Source organism: Chrysoperla carnea, chromosome 3 (assembly GCF_905475395.1).
Source record: "Chrysoperla carnea chromosome 3, inChrCarn1.1, whole genome shotgun sequence".
Taxonomy (NCBI): Eukaryota; Metazoa; Arthropoda; class Insecta; order Neuroptera; family Chrysopidae; genus Chrysoperla; species Chrysoperla carnea.
In genome coordinates, this window is record NC_058339.1 from 46,327,342 (window position 1) to 46,350,443 (window position 23,102).

Genomic DNA, 23,102 nt, shown 5'->3' on the forward strand with positions numbered 1-23,102 from the left:
CATGTACAGCAAGTATATCATACTAAATTATGAGTCTGTAGAATATTTTAAAGTCTGTGGCAAAGTGACAAAATATTATAGGTCCTATTAAAGAATCATATTTTGTAAGTTTATGGTTGCATACAAAATAATACACCCTACCATATATCATAATGTATTTCTGTATGCTCTTCATAGATTGATGACTTTTTTGTTATTTAGAAGAATATGTCAAGATGTCTTTCTGTAACAGGTTTTATATACTAGTGAAATATATATTTACTTTTACAATACTTTAGCATTAAAATTTTAAAAGAATATATGAATCTCCTTGAAATTTTTTTATTATTGCAGAGCACTGAACAATCATATCAAAGAATGAATTTTATATGTTATTGCATCAAGTATTCTAAAGTATTTACTTTGTCACAGTCTTATTTGTTAAATTCAAATAATTTTCAATTCTTGTGAATAATTAATTCGAGTATAATTTCTTTACGTAGACGTATCGTAGACGCTATCACTTACAAAATATAGTTCGGGCTAAACAAGTTTTTACTAATATAACTAATTTTTAAAAATTGGTCGACCTAACCGGAATTGAAATTAGAATCCCCTATAGTCTGGTAAACAAGTTCAATTTGGTGAAATATAGAAATAACAATAAAAACGAAACTTCCAGAAAATTTTCTGAATAAACAATTGTCTAACTTGATGAGAAATTAACTTTAAGATAAATTTCCAACGTTATTAAATTCTTTAGAGTGTTCAGACTACACCGTAATTTTTTCAAATTTTTAAATAAATATTTAATACCGTTAAAAAATTATTTAGTGTGAGATACTTGTTTTTGACAGTATGACAACAATCTAAAAATTATAAATAATGGAGATAGACTTAAGAGATACGAGTTTTTATTGGAAATTACCTCCTCTTTAAGAATATTTTCGAAATACTGGCAAAAACCGAAACACCGTTTTTTCTGTATTTGGTTACAACTTTTGAAATTTTTTATGTGCTGAAAAATGCATCTGTCCCAATTTTCTAGGAATCATTATCACCCGTATTTTTGCGACCATTATTTCTATATTTCATCAAATTGACCTTATTAACCAGACTACCTAATGGAATTATCAAATACTAGTATCTTTTCTTTCAGTAGTTTTTTTGGAATGTCCCTATATTAAATTATAGTTAAAAATGGAAGGTATAGTTAAGAGCATATTTAACTATTAAAAAGAGGAAGCAAATGGCCCATATTCACAAAAGTACCGTTTTCGCAAAAAGTCAACGCTGAAAAACGTTGTATAAAATTTTAAGTTTGCGGAAAAGTTCTGAAGAGTAATCGCACATTATTTTGTTCTAAACTTTTAATTTTTTATTGTTAAAAACAGATTAGTAATGAGAGTTGAAACAATTCAAATTTAATTTTAGGCTATTATTTTAATAGTCAAAATTTTACTGGAAAAACTGCTTTTCATATTATTTTTATTCCTTATGTCTTTGATTTCTTACAAAATTTTCTCACACATTTACTTTGTTTACCACAGTGCTTTATTTATTATGTAAGTATATTTTGCAATATTTTTTTGTTTAATAAATAGCCATAAAATGTCGGTTTTTATGTAATCTAAAATAACTTTATTAAAAATAATGTACAATTGTTATGACGTTTATTGTGCAAATATTAATAAATAAATTCGATCAAACATGGATTATGATACATACTCGAGGATTGTATAGAGTACAAGAAATATGTTTTGTTTTTCATTCGACGATTTTGAATAATTGTGACAGTTCAATGTTTCCTTTTTTAGCAAATTACGAAGATCCGATAGAAAATGGGTAAAAATGATTCAATTTTCCAAAAAAACGCGTTTTGCGTGTCTTATATACAAACATATAATTTATTCAGAAATCAAAATTCGCAAATATATATAGAAAATGATATAGTCCCATATTATGTAGTTTATTGGATAAGGAAACAGTTCTTGACAGAAAATAAATATTATGAAGTCTATGTTATGTCAGGTTTACCGTTAGGGCGGACTTACGACACTGCCTGGAAAACTTTTGTAACAATTTCGTCTGCAGTATGTTAGTAGATGTTTCGTCTAACAGTTACTGAGCACATGTATCTATTTACTTTGAAAGCTCGCACGTAAGACTATACATACATTCCTAATATATAATTTCAGTTTAAAATTAGTTACATCATCCTAAAATTTTAATTTAATTATTCATTTTTATCGTGCTTTTAAACCTTTTTGTGACATTAAATATACAACGATAACGTTTTTATGGCTATGAAAACACCATATGCTTTAAAGTATTCAAAAATTTGAATATTTTAAATTTTTTTAAACCAATAAAATCTTACAAAAATTTAAAATTATAGGCTGTTATCCATAATACGTAGCAGAATTATTGAAATTTTTAATGAGTTTTGCGACCTTAATTACAAAGAAAATAAAACATTTTATTATCAATTTAGATAACTATCATTTTATGAATCATATCTACAAACCGAAAAACCCTGAAACCTTCAAATATAACTGTGTCACATTCTGTGAAGTAACTCCATAATCCTGAATTCCTAATTCGAATAATACAAACACTGAAAAGAGTTTTATAAAACTTTCTTACGGTGAATGAAAATATATGAAATAACTTTTATGCCAATTTATGCACGTTTCAATGCCTCTAGATACACCTAATGTTTCTAAGCCCATTTGTATACCAGCTCACATAAAAAAAAAACTAATTATTTTTATTAAAGCTTGTATTATTTATTCTACAGTCGCTTCAGCAGAATTTTTTCGGAAAACAAAGAGCTCTGGATTTAAACTGTTTCATGAAATTTTAATTTTTGTTCGTCTTCTATCCATGCCTGCTAACTATTATACTTACAGATCTTGTAAAGATCTTAATCTATTTACAAATTTTCTTTAAATGAAACGTTTCAATGGCAAAATTATTTAATTCATCAATAAAAGTTTTTCATCTTTAATGTTAGTATAGGTAAGTAACTTACTACCCTGTACGGTACGGTATTACTGTATTTTTTGTTATGTTGTTTTAACGATCATAAACTGTTTTAAAAGAATCTCCGTTTTAAAAATATATTTCTAGATATAAAAAAGTTATAATATTTCATATCGAGCTATTATTATTGGTGATAAATTTCTATATTGTAATTGCTTTTTATTTTTCAATTATAAACATGGATTTATTAGTTTTTCTTTTCTGTTATAATAAATTTTGCTATCTAACTCTTATTACAGATATCTAAGTTTTATTATAGGTTAATGTACTCCTAAGTGTAACATATTACAAAATATCACCCCATAAACCTAAAAAGAGATTTCTATGAAAAAAAAATCTTAAATAATTCTACAGAAGGTGTTTTTGCATTTTCGAAAAATATGACGAGATTGAATCGATCACATTTCAAAATAAAAACACTGATTGCCATTTCTTCCGAGATGATTTAAGAAAACTCGAAAAACAACTTTATTTTAAATAGTTTCTGTAAATTTTTACGCCTCTTTACACTGCTCGTAATATCAAGGGCTTTATTACTGACAAAATTTTTGTATTAAATGTTATATTAACATTTATTATCTAGTGTAACTTCTAGTGATAATTTTCAATATTCTTATATTTGGGGATTCTTATTTAGGTAGGTACTGCTCAGAGACTTCTATCAAATAAAAATCCTGTGTATTTTTTTTATTTCCCAAAGGTTTCTTTTATTTTTGTATTTCATGATTATAACATTCTTACATTTTCTTCATTTGTAAAAAACTATGAAAGGCTCATCTTAACTACTGCTCATATCAGAATGGCATTTGTTGAACAATTTTTTGGCTGATCGACAAATTGGCACAATTTTTGAGAATACATCAAGTTATATTCGTTAAAGAAATTTGAGGAAATTCGAAATGTGTAACTAACTTGAACCAATTATTACTTAGGGTAAAATTCCGTTTTTCGGTTTTTATGCGTGCGATTGTTTGTTTATGATCACGATTTATTGGCATTCTTCATATTCAGTCATAAATATTCATAAATATTTATAATTTATATAAATTTTCTTTTAATAGGAAAATAGTGAAGTGTCGAGTAATAATATTTTTTTAACTTTTTATACCATGCATATATATAATATGCAAGGTATACTAAGTTTAGTCCCAAGTTTGTAATGCTTAAAAATATTGATGCTACACACAAAAATTTGGTTTAGGTGTTCATATAATCACCTAATAAGTCCATTTTCGGTTGTCCGGCCGTCCATCTGTCAACACGATAACTCAAAAACAAAAAAATATACCAAGCTGAAATTTTTACAGTGCAACCAAGACGTAAATAGTGAGGTCGAGTTCGTAAATGAGCAACATAGGTCAATTGGGTCTTGGGTCTGTAGGACCCATCTTATAAACCGTTAGAGATAGAACAAAAGTTTAAATGTAAAAAATTTTCTTTATAAAAACAAAACAACTTTTGTTTGATACATTTTTTCGTAAACATCACTCGTGAGAGTGCAAATTAGCATAAATTGTATAGCATCTATTACATGGGAATATCAGTTATATTAGTTATGTATGTGTGAAATGTATGTATGAGTAATCAACACTGTCTATGCATGGTATTTCAACAATTAAATCAGTCAATTGTTTGTTTTCACTTGTTCATCTTAAGTTATATATGAATGTGATATCAAAAACTTTTAGAAAAATGGAAACGCCTTCTAATTACTTCTAAATAATACACATATTTAACGTTTTTTATTCCAATAATATTCATAATTGTGTCGATTCGTCGTATTTAGAATTAAAATTGGCAAATGATAAATAAATTTCATACACTTGCAAACTATTTTTATATTAAATGCATAAATTTCACAATTCCTCATTTTCAATATGAAATAACTAACGTATTTCAAAAACAAACATATTTTGTGAATAGTTAAATAGAAAACTTTTATAATTTATTCATAATAATAATAATAATAATACTTTCATGTAAATGACGTTACTACGTTACTACGTTAGTTCTATGTGTTTAATTGCATATTTCAGTAAAATGAGAGTATTTAAGTTGACGCTATCATCTAACTACGTATTATAAACTTTTATTTCAAAATGTAAAAAAAAAGTCATAAAAAGCGTTATAATATTACATAAATGACAAAAATTCTAGCTTAACTGTAACATTTTACAGTAAATATTTCATGCTTTACACACTATAAAGTATTTTAGACCAAAAGTTGGCTAATAGGAAGCTCTGCCGCATACATAGTAACATACTATAACTCGTATATTTTTGTGAGTATTGTCATCTTGTCAAAGGTTATAGTTAAAAATATGGGTATTTTTGAACAATGCAAACCAATATTTTTGGCATTTTCTTTGAATATTCACCTAATCTTGAGGTTATACGGTTATTTATGTACAACCAAGAAATCCATTATCTCAATTTTCACAAAAAGCATAATTATACTTATATATAAAATATATAGAGTGTCCTGTGACTCGAAGACATAGCTAACGAGACATTGTTCTTGAATAAGCTCATCTCTGTGTTATTGCTGCAGCTACAATACACAGAGCTGAGCTTTTTCAAAATTTTTCAGATACTCATCAGAGAGCTTCAGTTACTAAAAGAGCAAGTATTCAATTACTAAAAGAGCAATAATTTGTTGTGAAGCAGCTGGAGTACATTTGAACAAAAATTTTAATTACATTTGTATTAGCAAAACAAAAATTAATAAAGCATTAAACTTCTTTTCTCAACATTGTCTTTACTTGAATCGTTAAAATTAAAAATAGCGCACATAATGTCCTTTTTGATTTAATGTAACTTTTGGGTTTTGGATAAAAGTAGATGAGGCACTTTCGATTTAAAATTGTCCAATGAATACGTTCCTAAGCTATATCCAACGAATCACGGGTATCCTGTATATATGTAATCCTTCGATGTAGATTTATTAAATCCCTTACGGCCATAACTCTTAAATTTTTTTAATAGCTTTTTATTTGTGTCACATATTATTCAAGAGCAACAAAAAAATATGAATTTTAAATGAAATCATCTGAGCTATCTATTTTTCGCCATATTTTTTTTTGTTGTTTCATATATATATAGTCATCGTATACTTTGACTAAATCGATTTTCAAAGCCTAACAGCAATCCAGTCAACCATAAAATGAAACTATATATATACGTTTTACATAGAAATAACTAATCAAGCGTTTCAACCAACATGTAAACAAAATTCAAAGCTCCAACATCAGAAACCAATATACCTTCCTTCCATATTATTATTCAAAGTAATGAAAATTTTATCTAATTTAATGAATTTTCTTATTTTTTTATTTAATTTCGTTTTATTTTCTTATTGTTACTTAGTAAAGTTTTTTTATTCAATTTTTCTCCCCCAAAGGTATTTTGTTATTGACAAAATTGAAAATTCTATTCGAATATTCGTGGGTAATTAGGTGATATGTATAAAGTTCAAGAAAAGAATCATGCCAGTGTCAATTGACGTTATACGACATGAAATGTCTTTCTTTAAATTGATTTTTCAGGTAATTTTACAATTGAAAATGGTTTTTCTAAACTTAAAATTAAAATGAGAGTGCCGTCAACACATCGTTTTACCAATGATAAAAGAACATTCAGAATAATAAATGGTTTGTCTCTAAAACTTCTGCCACAATATTATAACGTATTTTTCCATAGAAACAAACTAAAAAATGTAAATTTTGCGTGATTGGCTCACAGCCTCAACGGATGTAAGCGCTCGCTTTTTTTATTAATAATAAATAAAACTATGGAAATATTTATTTTATAAAAAATTTACTTGAGGTGATTACAAACCTACATTATTGTAAAAAACTTTTGGTTTATTACACGGTACATACGTATAAACCAAATATATGCTTTGTTGTCAAGTAATGAGTTAATTTTGGCGTTACAATACCACGCAACTACAATATGTAATATATTGTGTGCAAGTGATGCTTATATATTTGATAATATAGATATCGCTCTTCAATCATCAATACTCTAATTATAGTCGTCTCTGTTCATCAAATGATGGATTTCGATGTACTCATAATTAAATTAAAATTTTGTTGTTATATCATCGGCAACCTTATATTTTTACGGTATTATTATAAACTACAAGATTGTCTAAATATTTTGATAGTTTTTTATCACACTCTCAAGATTTGATATAGAAATATCCATTTGAAAAGGAAAACCTATATGATTCATCATTTTTTCAGCCATATTTGAACGATAAAATAATAATATAAATGACCTAAGAATTTCTTGCGATTTTTGGAAACTTTGTTAATCAAAAAATATATATATAAAGTTTTATTGAAATCCCTAGTATTATTTAATCCTTGCATATCTCCTTAAATATACTTTAGATGAAGTATTCTTTCATTTATTTACAGGCGTAAAACGTACCAGACAGGCAGGGTTACTTTCGCATCTGCAATACTAGTCACAGCTAGAAAAGATTTAAATACTTTTTTAAATTAAATAAAGATTTATAATATTAATTTTTTTACTTATTTTAAAATTAATAAATATGGTAGACCTTGATTTGAATCAATGTAGAATTTATTAACACCTCCCTATTACACCAACACCGTCAACATAAATAATATGGTGTCAACTTTACATAAAAAATTCACAAAAATGAATAATAGATAAATAGAAATATCCAAAGTAAGTATAACAAAATATTATATCTATATTAAATAACCTACATTTTAACATGTAATACATACTTTACAAATGTTAAATTGGATTACATATTTCATTTTGATTATAACACAATTACATTAACATTACATTTGTTGAAATTGTTTGTAATTTTAACAGACTATCATATATTTTCTAAGCAAAACATTTCATGTGCTATGTAGATTACCTAGTCCAATGTAAAATTTGAAAAAAGGGTGTCCCAAAATCAACGCAAACAGTTATTTTTTTAGAAAACACAATTTTTACATTAAAAGTTGTAAATTTTTTATTAATTCATGAAGCTTGCAGTTTAAGGCTATGTATAGAATAACAAATACGATAAAATTTATAGCATATTAGTTTATTTGTCGAAACTTTCCATGACTATTTTGCATAAATGTTGCTGAATAGTGGTATGATACACATTTGAATTTTTTCTCTCAAGACGTAAGTGGTCTCAGACTAGTTGTCAAAAACCTCAGACTTCAAAAAATTATATAGAAAAAATACAATAATATTAAACTCCATGATTTCGGAAGTTTATAATGGTCTTATCTCTCTGAATTTTTTTTAATTTATCTGTTCAATTCGCTTGCTATTTAAGCGTAAAGGAAATGCTTAAACTTTATTATCTTTAAAACTTTGGCCGACATTGAAAACGTATTCTTTTTTCGTCCAGTCCTTCATTTAAAAAAAACCCTTAGCTACCGGCTGTCGTGCTTTGCTTTTTTACTGTCAACACTTTACTACTCAAATGGGAAAACATTCAAATCTTGCGTTAATTTTTGGACACTCTTTTTAATGTTAATAACTATAATATGTAAACACGTATAAATACAATAATAACATGCAAAATACATACATGATGTGACTAATATCAAATTTACTCGATTTCTATGAAAAATATAAAAATTTTGGTTCTTCCATGTAGAAAATTTTATATTGTTTAAATTTGATGCTGAAAATTTTTTCAAATTTTGCATATTTTCAAAATACATATACAAGTAAGTGAATATACAAGTAAATGTTTTTCTATCCTGTAAAACAACACAAAATAATTATTTTAGCAGTAGTGATGAGCGAGACCAAGACCATGGCCAAAACCAAACTATATTTGACTCTCTTTGTTTAACAAATTTAGTGTAATGAGTTAAGCATATTTGTCTTACTCATTGGTTTTGGACTCCCAAGTCTTCTTTGGTCTTGCATATGCATAAAAGCAAGATCAAAGCATAACATCAAGTATACTACATACAAGCAGTTAATTATAAAATAACAAAGACCAATGTAAGACAAAGTACAAGTCTAAGTGTGTTAGACAAAGGCAGTCAAATTAGTCTAATTTTGGTGCTCGTCACTATTTGACAGTACAGTAACCTGAGGACATACATTGAGGATACAAAAGCGAAGCCCGTGTGGAAGAACTTGAGATTTGGTGTTACTAGCTTCCTAGAGTAAAACCATCAAGTCATGTTGTTAGTGTTTGTCTTGCCTATTACAAATCATTACCGATAAATTTGATCGATATTAAAATATTAGTAATTGTCGGTTTAAAATATTGACATAGTATCTGAAATGCTAGAACATATAATATTCCATTATAATTGCAGCACATTCATAAATGTGAAAGTGCTGTTGTCCTTTTGGCACTTAAGGAATTGTTCATGTGACTGCAAATGCATAATATTTCAACACTATTTTATTCAAACTACGTTTGGAACTAAATTATTACCTTTGTATGCATAAACTAACAAAAAGACGAAAATTATGTCGTATAAAAAGCTTATTCACTGAGAGATAGATAGATACAGGGCGTTTTTAATTTAAACTGTCTTATGAAAATAGAATATGGGTCATCAACCTGACAGATCAGACGAAAATAGATAAAAAATATAAAACCAATATTTTGGACATACTGATAATTAATTTTTGTTTGAAATCTTCTATGATTTAAATTGTAAATTTAATTCATTATGAGTATGTTGATTTAGTATCTATATCTAATAAAAACTCTTTTTTATTTTAAACGAAAAAGTACAATTACCGTTACTTTCTGAACGTCGTCATCAAATTAACTTACAGCAGTGTATTGTCATGAAATTAACGTAACATAAAGCTTTTACGAATTCAAACAGAAAAATTAATACAAAAAAGCGAAAAAATAAATAATTGAATAAAGCCAAATGTTATCATACATATATTTTTATTTACATCAAAATTACACCATATTTAAACATGGCAGTGTGTTTATACCGCATTCAAGATACATTTTAGTTTTTTATGTATGTAGGTAAATAACGGTATTATAATACACCCAAGTCCAAATATTGGCGTGTGTTTTATTTCGTATTATTTAGTGCGATAGTTACATTTATATAATTACATACGTTTATAAATTCTGTAGTCTCTCGGTCTTCTTTATTATCCATTTAATGCGGTAATGGTATACCACCAATTACATACATATTCATATATAAATGTTCCAAATTTACATTTTTACAATTGTAAACATTATGTTCTGCAAACAAATACACAAATCAACCACTACGTTGTCAAAAGCTTAACAAATCTCCATTATAACATGTACTATATTATATGTTTACGTAATAAAATGTTTTATGCTTTAAAACAAAGCTCTTAACAATAATTATTGTGATCAATAAAATACAACTAAATACAGTAATCGTTGCAACTTCGTTAAACTACCTAGAATTCCCAAATGGTTGGCCACCACCAACTACCTTAAAGAGTACAGATTTTAGCCCGACAAAAATTATTAAAAACAATTTTTTTAGGAACATATGTTTGAAACACTAAGCTTTTCTATTTTTCAATATCCTTCAAGATTTACGAAATAATTGACATCACTTTTTAAACAAAAATTCAGCAGCCGCCTCTTTTAGAAAACGGAGGAAAAAATAGCGTGAAGTGTTCGGGAGTATTAGTTGCCTCTCTATTATTACCATATTTCAGTGCCGGATTAAGCCCATTGGGGGCCCTAGGCCAATAACATTTTGGGGCCCCCCTTTTTTGAATAATTATAAAATTAATCGTTATTTGTGTATTCATAGCATTCGTACAGCCTATTCATATCATTCCAAGGTTATAAACGAAATAAAATGAACAAAATAATTTAACTTAATAACTTAATTAACTTGAAATTGAAAATTTTTGTTCAAAAATAATCGTATCAGATTTTCGTGGGGGCTCCTGCCCGTCGGGGGCCCTAGGCCATGGCCTAGCCCGGCTTAATGAGTAATCCAGCACTGCAATATTTATTGGTATAGCTAAATATTGTCAATACAGCGTGTATAAGAACTTTATGGCAAATAAAAGTTTGAGATTTTGATGACTTTAAAAAAGTATGAATTTTTTCAAAGTTGAAACTATAGATACTTAAACATTTAAATGGGTGTCATTCATCCAAAATCTTTGGTCCAAGATTTAACGTTATTTTAATGTAAAATATGCCATAACATAACTGAAACACAAATAAAATATTATTTAAATAAAAACAAATTCACATGGATAATCTTCCTCTACGTTGCTTGCCTTTTATTCGCCGAACTTGGTCTTCATAAAGGTAATTGCGCTCTTACAGACAGATATCAGCGGAGAATTTAAAGAATGAATCATGGTCTGTATCAAGAGGAATACTGATTCCACCAACTAATTTTCTCAACGGAATACTAGAAATCGTAGTGATTTATAAAAAATTAAAATATTACTAGTACGGCGGACACTGAATAATTACTATAGCAAGAAGCACAACGAAAATTTATGGTACAAGCTTTAGTTTACATATATGCATGTTTAATATGTTCATGTATCATTCAGTTACATACTGGTGTAAAGGACGTTAATATTCATTAGATGCAGTGTATACTATAGTACCCTGTTAATAATTACATACATAATAATATTATTAACTATATTTGATGTTTCCTATACATTGCCAAATTAAACATAATGATACAACCATAACCCTTCAACACAATCGATTCTCAAAAAGGCTAACCAGGCTCTTTTGGTTAACCAGGATGGGTATCAATATTATTTCAGATTGGCTTTCATTCCTCTGTAGCATAGTATAACGTGGCAATAGCCATTTTTGACAGGACATAATTCTGCAAGTTTCACAGATGTTTTTAATTCTATGAGTTAAGGCATTAAAATTGATTCTTTGTACTGTTCAAATACAAGAATTATTGGTCCCAGTTAAATATGAGATTTTAATTCGAAACAATGTTGGTTGAAAATTTGAGAGTGTTAGAGGCAAAGTAAACTAAAGTCAATAGATAAAGGAAAAAAACTTCCAGTCTTAATTTAGCCAAACTATAAAGTTTACAAAGTCTTCCTCTCATAGGTTTCATGAACTGTTTATACCTTTCGTATTTTATTTAAAATACCATTTTTTTAATATAAATGAAATTCCCAAATGAAAAGAAACACTTTCTTCAAACTTGTTTATTATATGTTTTATTGCATATTTTCTAAGACATTCTTGTTTTATTTTAGAAAAGTTTTTTATCACAGTTTCCATAGTGATAACGTACCATATAAAAAAAAGAACGTCGCCCACACTAAATTTATTTTTGTATACACTTATTTTTGTATACACAAATAATTTTCCTACATAATTTTATATATTGCTACTTATAAGGTATCAATGTCAATTTAAAAGCTTGGTAATGTAAAAATGATTTAAGTTAACAGAAACACAAATTTTTACCGACACCAATCAAAATGTTCCTTCTTTTAGACTCGATCAACCAGTGTTGGAATATTGAAACAAACAATATTATATTGGTATTAAATTATTTACTATGCAGCCGATTCCGTTGTTTGTGTAGTCATGATAGGGACAATAAAATCGATGCCATGGCTTGCAGTGGATAATTTTGGCGATAAAGGAGGCTGTTATGATAAATTAGCAATTCTTCACATGTAATAGTATATGTCAAATTAAAACTTTTGAAAAATAACAATTAATTAAACTTGTTGCATTAAAAATTGTGAAAATAAAAGACCAAATTGCACTAATATTTTTTTTATTTTTTTAAACAATTATAATTACTTATTTAAATTTGCATCCATACAATTATATTAAGTAGTGTATCGTTACCATGGAAACGCCTCCAATGAAACTGACGCACGGTGCGAATATTAAGAAAATCGATTTTGATACCACATCCCAGTGGAAAATTAACTGAAGAAATAATATTTCCTATAAAAACTTATAATTTTTAAATCAAATACATAGACTTTAATTAGAGAAGCTTTTAAATATGCTTTTGATCTGATATAAATAATATCAATTAAAACTTCCGTTTTGAGCTTTATTAAAGTGAATACATTTTTCATTTCACATGATTGCGTTAGGATTCCAGAGATTGCACCGCTAATATTCAGCCATTCCTAATTAAAGTTGTCAGAACCTTAAATAACATTAAAATGGTGAGCCAATAGCCTCAGGATTTAAAAATTAACCTTTTTTTTCAAAATTAATAATTTATAGTCAACTTAAAAGACATACACAGTTTATATATTCAATTAATTTAAATAAATAACGCCTACATTTTTTATTTAAATGTACAGGCATAATGTGTTTGTATAGAATTGAAACCATTGTAATAGTAAGATATAAAAATATTTGTCGAAATTTTCTGTAAAATGAAACTCAATTTATTTCATATACAAGTTGATTTTTTTTCTTTAAATTTCACTATAATATTTTTAAGAAGAATGAAAATACAGTATTCAGGTTTTTTTAATATAATGGCTTCATGCTCAAACAATACTTTTTTAAATAGAATCACATACTTTTTCCTTAGTCCTGAATTTTCGGCATATGACTACGGTTTATTATGACTAGAAATTGCAATAAATAGATTATGTAAAATATCTTATTTTTAATATTTGCTGGTTAACATTTTTCTGGGTGGAAACTTTTTAACCAAACAAATTTTTAAATCAGAAATTGAAGTATATACAAGGCAAATTTTAATCTTCGCGTTTTTTTTTTTATATTCCATTCCGTTTTCGAAAATATGTGGAAATTTTTAAAAAATCATTCTGTATTTTAGTTACCTGTTCTTATATAACCTTTTAAAATTATATTTTTTTTACTTATTACATTCCACTTTCGTTATTCAAATGAATACAATGGTAAATCACCTTCAATTTGTTCGAAAATATAATAACGATGTGTATAAGTTAATAGCTAAGGAGGCTAGAAAGGTATAACTAAGGTGTCTGACACAAAATATTTCTGAATACTTTCTTGGCATCCCCACCAGTAAGACCTGAAGGGTTTCTTGACTGGGTACAGTGTTCCCATTCAACACCTACGTTGGAGAAGAAATGTGAAAAATACTTTACGACCTATTCTCATGCCTACCAAATATACAAAAAAATTTCAATAAATTCGGTCGTTTTTACATCATTTAATTAAAGAAATACATACATTATAATATTTTTAAGTTTATTTGCGCCCTCACAGGTAAACAGTAATGTTTACGAAAAAACGAAAAGTTGTTTATTTTTGTATAAGGAACATTAGTTTACATTTGAACATTTGATCTATCTCTAACGGTTTACAAGATGAGAAGACTCAGTTAGCCTATGTTACTCATTTACGTCCAACCTCACTTTTTACGTCCTGAGCACACTACAAAAATTTGAGCTTGATATCTCTTTTCGTTTTTGAGTTATCGTGTGGACAGGCAGACGGGCGGAAGGACAGGCAACCGAAAGTGGACTACTAAGGTGATTTTATGAACACCTAAATCAAAATTTGGTTCGTAGCGTAGTTAAAAGATCTTTCAAAATGTTCGAAATAAAAACCAAAGAATATACTATAATGAATTTATTTCCGCCAATGGTAGGTAGATACAATCAACAAGTGTTGCTTAAGTAATATTTGTTGACCAAGATATGCTCGAAAATTTCGAGTGTGCTTATATTCGATAGAAATCCAATCATAATGTCGTAACAGCCTATTTTAATCCTTTTTAAAGTTGAAATCATTTGAACCAGTAACTCCCACATATATGAATTTGATAGAGTTATATAATAACAAACATCATGTTCCTTTTTATTAAACTTCTTACATTCGATGTAACTACAAAAGGATAGTCTAACAATACATTAGATAGCAGTAGAGCACAGTTATTTTCTACTTTTTCTACACCCAGCGTAGAAAGTGTACCAAAGCAAAACGAACATCCATATTATTGACGTAAAATAAACAGGTAAATATTAATACTTGCGTCTGCCATAACATCATGTAAACATGATACATCATAAACGACTATGATGTATCATCATGCACTCCGTGTTATTCTATACATATAAGTTTAGAATAGAATCACGCATTTAACATTTATAAGGTGTCATATATTTTATCAAGGTTTCAAATGTGGAGCTTGAATAAGTTTCCAGCGAAAAACCTTTTATTACTTTCATTAATATTCTTTACCAGCATGAATGTCTAAGCCAATTTTTCATTGCGCTCGGGCGCTTATTCATATTCTTTTTGACTCTCATCAACCTGGAATGTCAAAAAGGTAAATAATAAAATACAGTTTGTTCTCCAACCTTTTGGTTGCGTTGAAATAAGAATGGTTTCTGAAAACTGAAAAGATACACACTTTTTTTACCACATTTGTATTAACTCGCTTTTTTCGTTGCTGTCTGTCTGTAAAAATCAGGAAATAACTTCGATTATCAATTCGAATTAATAGGAATATTTAGTGTGTTTGATCTGCGAATAAATCGACATGTTTTTGATCCCTGACCTTCCCGGTTAAATTCCCATGCTTACAACTCGAGTTAGTTTTACTGATACTTTTAAATCTGTTCCTCGGAAAGGACCAAAAAATCTATTTTTCTTAAGAAAATCTTTAAATCGTGTATATGCATTCTCATTAATGTCCTTTATAAGCAGATAAGTTTTTTAAAACCCCTTACGGTGTCAAATTTATATATTTAGACTCTTAAAGTTTGCGTTGAGCTGTTAAATTTTCTTAAGAAAAATTTGGAAAACTACATAAGTTAAGTATGATAAATATTTTCCTGTAGAGAAAATTATAGCAAACGGCACTCTTTTCTACATAAAATACATTTAAAGTGATGAATTTGCATGCAGTTGTGTCTTATTTCTTCTACAAGTGATTTTCTCTAGGCATCCATATTTCAAATACTATGGTCAAATCCAATAATTTTACTCTTAATTTTCGTCTAATGTTACCTAGTTCTAACAAAATTTATAAATAAAATTCGAAACAGAAATCTTAAATATGATCATACCTTTCACTTTTTGAGGAACTACCTTAATCTATTGAAAAGAATATATGAGAGCATGAATTTAATCTTTCGGATAATTTAAGTAATTTCAACTTTTTGCATTTCCAAAATCTATACCAATTTGTAAGGCAAACGTTTATTCATACATTTTCCTTTCACAAAATCTACTGATTTGTTTAAATCATAATTTAACAAATGACAAAAAAAAAAAAAATTATAAAATATTTCAACTCTCTATATTAACTTTAAAAAAAAAATTGACCACGCAGTTTTTTTTTCTTTCCACTAGATATGAAGAGTAATTTACTATAAATGCACTTATACCTTTCGTAGATAGCTTCTATATTTTGTTGGTAAACACATATAACTACCTATGCTGTATATAAAAAGTTTTTCCATAGAAATCCCATTATCGTAATATTTCCCAACGGAATAAAACTCGTTATATATTTGCTCAATAAATCAAATAAAGTTAATGACTGTACAAAACTAAGTAAAGCAGAAATATAGCAAATCATAATACAATTAAGAATTAAGAAGCATGTATCGATTATACTTATTTTTAAACAATTTTCTTTTAGATGTATGAATTTAATTTTTGATACTCTTTTCTGTGTACAATTAATTTTTTTAAGCTCAATGATCATAGATATAAAACAAATTTGGAATACAGATCGATCTGTGTGAATTGGTGTAACTTTATACAGTTAATAACCTAACAAAATAAATACTCTTCGGAGGAATAGTAATATATATTTTGTTCAAAATTTCACGCTATTAAATATCATAGTTTGTTGTTTTTGTTTATTTATAATTAAAAATCAATGTCCCATATTTGAGACAAAAGTTATCAAGTGATGTAAAAATGAACTAAGAGGCTGGTTATCGTGAGGTTAAATAGAAATGTTAGAAAATTGGTTGTATAGAAGTTGGCAGTACAAAAACGTATCTTTCAATGAGGAATGTATTTAGACCTAGCTAAAACTTCAATAAAACTGTAAAATCCAAAGATTTTAACAAAATTTTTCTTAAATGTTCGCGCAAGTATGCTGCTAACTTCCTTGTGAAGTCAGCAGTATTCACATGAATTTTTTAAGATAGTACCTTACTTATTCTTTAACTTTCAAGCTAATTCCAAGTCTGTTTACAAGTTTAATCTAGAACATGTACTGCTCCCTTCCATAAAAATTAGACAGTACATCGATGTTTTTAAAATAAACAAGCTACCAACTCTGGAAACCCCTGGCATTGAAAGTACTATAAAATTATAAACTCCAAGCCTACTTACTAGTTTCCGAGAGCACCTTCGCGAACGTTTTAACTTTTTACTGTTACGGTTACATTTCATTTCAGACGAGTTGGTCTTAGAACGAGGGTTGGCAACTAAGTGTACTGATTTCATCAACCGGTCTAATCAGTTAATCATCCTGTTAAAAAACTATTAAACTGCTTTTTAACAAAATTACTTACTAAATTTGGTAAACTCCAGCTAACGAGACGACAAAGTCGCAAACTCCCAGTTTCAAACATGGTGAATTTGGTTGCTTGTATAAAGTTAACGATTTGTTGAAAATGTTAAGTATCTTCGTATCAAATGTTCCATACCAGTTTTATTATATTTTTCCATAACACCCAATATATTAAAAATATACAAATAGTATGCATATATTATAATAATGGAATTTTCATAAAGAACTTCTAGTCGTTAAATACAACAACTACCATCTAACCAACCAGTCATCCATGTGTATTACTCCAACTAAACCGTGTGTCCGGTTTTAATCGCTCACCCTTAATTATTCGACAACGAAGCATTTTTGATAAATGATCCGAGGCATTGAATTAGCCTTTAGCTTTAAACATCGTTTCCAAACCTACATGTTCTCAACTCATTAAAGATCATGTACGTATATATGTAGCTGAAAATACAATTTATATTATTGATCCACTGAACATTTAACACTGCTTCTTCTTTGAATTTCGTAAAACATATTCTTAAAAAAAAAAACAAGAATTAAAAAAAAAACAACACTCTTACATTAAAAAACACACGTATGCATGTAATTATACATATCTGTATATGTATTTGCCTATATACATATAGGTATATATTATACTTTTCTTTCGAATGACAAACTATTATCTGCCAAAATTTGAAAAAGTTTGACCGAAATGCAGATTACACCTAATTTGTGCGAGGTCCAATTGACTTTTCATCTTAATAAAATACTTTTTTTGAAAGCTTAATGAAGTCGATTTCCTCTATCTCTTATAAGTTAAAATATAAGTTAATTTTCAAATAACCCTGATTTTCTAGGTCAAATTGAAAGCTTTCATAAGATATCCTCGTCCAAACAGAACAACTCGAATTAAATTTCGCAAGAAAAAGTGAGGGTGAGGGATTAAACCCGGACATGCGGTTTATGTATAGTTATTACGAGTAATAATAATTTCATAGCATCATCCTCATAATACTTTGTTTTATGTTTGTGTGTTGTTGTTGTTGTTGCATTGCAAGGATAGATATGTCTGCATCTGTATGTATAGTACGCGATATCTGAATTTGAATTCATAACTTTATAGAAATGCATTAAGTTTTCAACAAAAGTTATAGTTCATTTATTCTTTTGTATATTAAAAAAATGTACATTCTTATTGTTTAAACTTATGTATGGATCACGTGACATTATTATAAAAAAATTTACGTTATATTCTTTGTAATAACAAACAAAAATGCAATGGAAAATATCCCAACCCGATCGGGGATGAAAATAATAGGTAACTCTAAATATTATGTTCTTATTTATCAGCCTTATTTATTATTTATTAAAATTTTCATAGCACTAGTATCCTAAAGTGTACCATTTACGAATTATATCGCTTACAAAGAAGAAAAGTCTCCAGGTTCCGAGTGAGCATCATACATACACCTCCCCCCCCCCATGATTAAAAAACTTCTGACCTGTAACTGAAAACAAAATGTAATCCATATCTTTTTCGGTTATTCTTCGTACTTATAGGTTGATATAGTAGATAAGAAATTTAAATAAATAGCTAATGTAAGGTTTAATAATTACTTAATTTTGTAAGCAAGAAAACTGCAGAATAAATTTGTAAATTTTGTAAATTTCATTTCCAAATTTATTAGTTTTGATTGTAAACATTTGAAAAGGATAAGTTTCCATCAAAATAATATCCATAATATTAATGATTTTAATAGATAATAGTAGCAACCTACTATTTTTAATTTCTCAGGGATATTAGGGTAGAGAGTTGTTACTGAAAATCGAAAACGAAAAATGTTTAACATACATATATATACATTCATAATCAGGACACTGTATTAATACCAGTTTTAGATAGATGTCTGAGTGTACGCATGTGTGTTCGTTCGTTCGTAGAGATTTTTTCCTTCAATTTTAATTTTTCTCTAGCTTTGAGTCATTTTGATATTTTCATAATTTAGTTTGCATATATTGAAGTCGAAATTATTAATTATTAAACGATACTCTAAATGTGTCATATAATAATACAACCAATACTAAAGATATACAATATGAGATGGATAAAATAATAGGACAGAATCATAAGATGGAAACAAATAGTTAATATTGCCAAAGATTCTATATGCAAGTGGTATTACTTTAATCTAGCTATTATCTACCCGTTGAACAATTACAATTTTGCATGTAATGTAATTACCTCTTCTTTCTTGTCATTTAGCTTGAAATTAATAATTTTAAAAGTTATTTAAAGGTTGTTGGACTTTCTCATCCCTTTGTTTATACTGTTACTGAAAATGAAAATTTTACTTTATCATTAACAACGGTTTTCCTTTAAGGGGTCTTTTCAGTTTTTTAGATTAAACAAAAAGGTTAAATGCAAGTATTAAACACATGTTTACAACACGTTGACGGTGATAATTTAAGAAGAGGTAGCAAATGATCTTCTAATCTCTAAATGTTAAATAAGTCATAATTATAAAAACAAAAAATTGTATATCTTTCTTTGAAAAAAAAAATATATACAGGATGAGCCATTTTAATGTATACACCTTTTTAATATATATCTCTTGCAGAGTTTGATGGGGAACATCATATTCTGATATCAGATTCAACCTAGTTCTTCGAGTTCATTTAATTGATAATTTAGATCTTAAACGGTAAGAGATAGAATAACACTTTAAATTAAAAAGTTAATCTTCATTAAAAAAAAAACCTAACAATTTTTGAAGTCAAATAAGAATTTATTTAAGAAGTCAAATACTTGTTTTATTGTTAAAAGAATTAAATTATAGCTACTTTAACTCTATACTTTATGAATGAATTGTAATAGTTTAAAAAAGACATACTTCTGATTTAGTAGTCAACCCAATATGTGCGTACATTACTCACAATTTGTTTGATCAAGATATTTAGTATGACATAACATAAAATTTCATTGTACTTACTTTAAATTATCTCTCTCTATTATGTTTATCTTCTGATAACCCACAACTCATTTTTTTGAATGAAAAAACATAAATTTTGGACAAAAAATGTCGAATTTAATTTTTTTTCTCGTTTTACCTTCCAACAAGCAAACAAATCATTACGTGCGATAAGGAACATACTTCCAAAAAATAGTAGCTAACTATGAACCTCGTCAATGCTCTACCTTACTTTCTACGTATAACTTAGTTATGCGATTAGGTGATATAATATTTTCATTTGCATACTGTATTATCTGTATACCTACATATAAGTATTTTCAAATTCATAATTGTTTGATGAAATAGCAAGCATTGTTGGCTGTCATATAATTATTTTATAATTTATACAGAGGATAGACATTCAAAATAACTATAAACTATCTATGCGACATGTTAGAATATTAATATTTCATTCCTATCATATATTTAATAACCATAAATATGCATATTTGCAATTATTATTTCATACAGCTATAAATCGTATTAGATGTTTTTCATTCAACGTCAAACAGTGAGGCTCGAATGTCCCTTTAGGTGGAAAATCTGCTGTCCCAAATCCTCTTAAGAATATTACAAACTTTATAGATATTTCGAGATATCTAGAGAGAAAGAAATATTACATCAAAAGTTTAGAGCAAATTAATGTCCCAAGCACAATTTTTACATGATTATTTGATTAATAATAACTTTTAATGGCAGTCGCATGGCCCCAAATAGACCACTTGATTGTTATCGGTTGAAACCAGCAAGCATAGAATAGAGGTAGCAAGTCGGTTTTTTGACAAAATATAGATTTTTGGACAAACTACCATCTTAATAATTTCGAGATCTTAATAATGTCAGACGATTTCACATATACGTTTGTAGCGTAAAAGGCTTCAGGTATAAAATGTTTGGATTCAAAACAAACCAATCCATCCTATACAAGATCAATCCCGGCTGAGTGTTGCCTCTATGATCGATAGAATCTGAGTTTGATTGCATTTACAATAGAATCTTTCACCGAAAGTTGTATCCCTAGATGTTCTTGTCTAGCGGTTCGTTTGTAGGTAGGTAAATATATCGTATAATGATATATGTGATATATATCTTAACATAAGAATTTTTATAGAGGAATAATTTCATGTCATTCACTGCCATCTACGTGAATCGTACATAAACTGTGCTATACAATCTGTATTCTCTATAGCTCAAATGCGTTTAGTGGTGATAATCGATAAGTCAGAAAATATTATTCATATCACACATTGTTGAATTTAGTAACTTAATCTCCGTGGTATGCAATGAATTCTTTTTTGAAATGTAAGGAATACTTGAAGTTAGTGCACGATGTCTCTATTAGAAGAAAGATGAATGTGAAATTAGCAGAAAATAGAGATAATTTTTCCTTTATTTTCTGAAATAGGAGAAATTTTCATTAAACGTATATACTCGGAACTTAGACCACCCATACACTCCATTATTTTAGGCAGATTTATTTTTTTACATTTTAACAATGGTGTACACCACGAAGAAACAGTTTTTAAATTCGGAAAATGTGTTTGTCTTAGAAAATTAAATACACATGCGCATCTAAGTAAACAATTTCCAACCAGTTCGATCCGATGGCTGGCAAACATTTCTACCACATATTTCCCATTTCTATTTGCGAGAAAATCGCGCAAGATAATATTTTCTGGTAGTTAATGTCATGTTCACTGAATGAATTCAACAAAAGAACCAAGCATTACAGCGTTTTATTGTTTATTTACCTCATTTTGACACTAGGGGACTGAAATACTTTTCAATACTTTTCTCGAGTAGTCTTCAATTTCATAAGCTTTTTAATTTACTTAATATCAAAGTTAATAATACATTATCATGCCATATGCATGCGGCTTACTATTTCCAAAATTTGTGTCTCCACAAATTACAAAAAGAAACTCGGATATTCAAATTCATATCCAGACTTTGTCTATTTAAAGTCTATTTAAAACATAGTTATCTACCGTCAACATGATTTCTAATTAACATTTTACCATTCGCAGAGTACAATCAAATTGATTTACTGGTATTTTCCTTCTCAATTATTATTTCTACTAGCTGGTCGCTATAGTGATTTAAGATTAAAGCTCAAATACCCCCATATACTATAAATTCATTAAAACGTTAAGCCTACGAATCAAATATACCATCACTTACAAACACACTAGTTGAAAGCTGAAACCCATTGAAAATTCTAAGTCACCATAAGTTGTATTATAACTATGCCTTTTATCCATTCAATAAGTTGTTATTGCCTTACACATGTGAATAGTGGTCGGTATATTTTTTACGATTATATCATTATTGTGGAGAAAAGTGGAAGAGACCTCATTCGTGTTTTTACAGTAGCCACGAAACCTTCCATTAAAATTACTTTTTCGCGGGCTTTAGGGCAGAGTGATGTGATGTGTCTCTGTTTTACAAAACCCATAGTTTCTTCTCAGAAGCGTTTAGAGTAGGTATACGGTGTTCAAATTGGGAATACACGATTTGATTTTGTTTTTTAATTTAAGCATTGGACTACGGCAATTTCATTTAAAAATGACTTAATAAAACT